Source organism: Gossypium arboreum, chromosome 12, assembly GCF_025698485.1.
Source record: "Gossypium arboreum isolate Shixiya-1 chromosome 12, ASM2569848v2, whole genome shotgun sequence".
Classification (NCBI taxonomy): domain Eukaryota; kingdom Viridiplantae; phylum Streptophyta; class Magnoliopsida; order Malvales; family Malvaceae; genus Gossypium; species Gossypium arboreum.
Window position 1 is genome coordinate 63,811,144 of NC_069081.1, and position 1,274 is coordinate 63,812,417.

A 1,274-nucleotide genomic window follows, 5' to 3' on the forward strand; every position below is an offset into this window, starting at 1 on the left:
TCTTTCCCGATGAGCTACCTGGGTTACCTCCTAACTGTGAAGTTGAGTTTGGGGTAGAGCTCTTGCCTAGTACAACTCCAGTGTCCACCGCCCCTTATAGAATAGTACCAAAGGAGCTTGTAGAGCTTAAAGCTCTGATCCAAGAGTTTCTAGACTGAGGGTTCATTCACTCTAGTGTGTCTCCGTTGGGGGCACCGGTCTTATTTGTGAAGAAGAAGGATGGAACCATACGTATGTACATTGATTATCGGCAACTGAATAAATTGACCATTAAGTATAAGTACCCCTACCGAGGATAGACGATCTATTTGACTAGTTCCGAGGAGCTTCAAAATTTTCTAAAATTGATCTTCGATCGGGGTACCATCAACTGAGGGTCAAAGAAACTGATGTGTAGAAGACAATATTTAGGACTCGTTATGGACATTGCGAGTTCCTAGTAATGCCGTTTGGACTGACGAATGAACCAGCAGCTTTTATAGATCTGATGAACTGAGTGTTCCAGCCCTACCTGGATTGATTCGTAATGGTGTTTATAGACGACATTCTGGTGTATTCAAGAATTGAATATGAACATGATGCACATCTCTGAATAGTTCTACAGATTCTGAGGGAGAAACAACTGTTTACTAAATTTAGCAAGTGTGAATTCTGGATACTCGAGGTAACTTTTTTGGGACATGCGGTATCTGCTGAGGGGATTAGGGTTGATCCTTGAAAAATTGAAGTTGTTCTAGATTGGAAGCAACCTAAGTCGGTATCAGAGATTCAAATTTTTCTGGGTCTAGTTGGGTATTATATACGGTTTGTTGAGGGGTTTTCGTTGATTGCCGCACCTCTGACTAGGTTGTTGTGTAAAGGGGTACCGTTTAATTGGACTGATAAGTAGCAGGAAAGTTTTGAGAAGCTTAAGAGAGTTCTGACTGAGGCTTCTGTCTTAATACAACCAAAATCTTGGAAGGAATGCACTGTCTACAGTGATGCATCACATGTTGGCTTAGGATGTGTGTTAATGCAAGGGGGTAAGGTTGTGGCTTAAGCATCTCATCAGCATAAGATGCATGAGGCGAACTATCCGACGTATGACTTGGAGTTGGCCGCAGTGGTGTTCTCACTAAAAATTTGGAGGCAGTACCTTTACGATAAGAAGTGTATCATTTACACAAATCACAAGAGCCTCAAGTATCTCCTCACTCAGAAGGAGCTAAACCTTAGGTAGCGTAGGTGAATTGAGCTGCTTAAGGATTATGACTGTTCGATTGAATATCACCCTG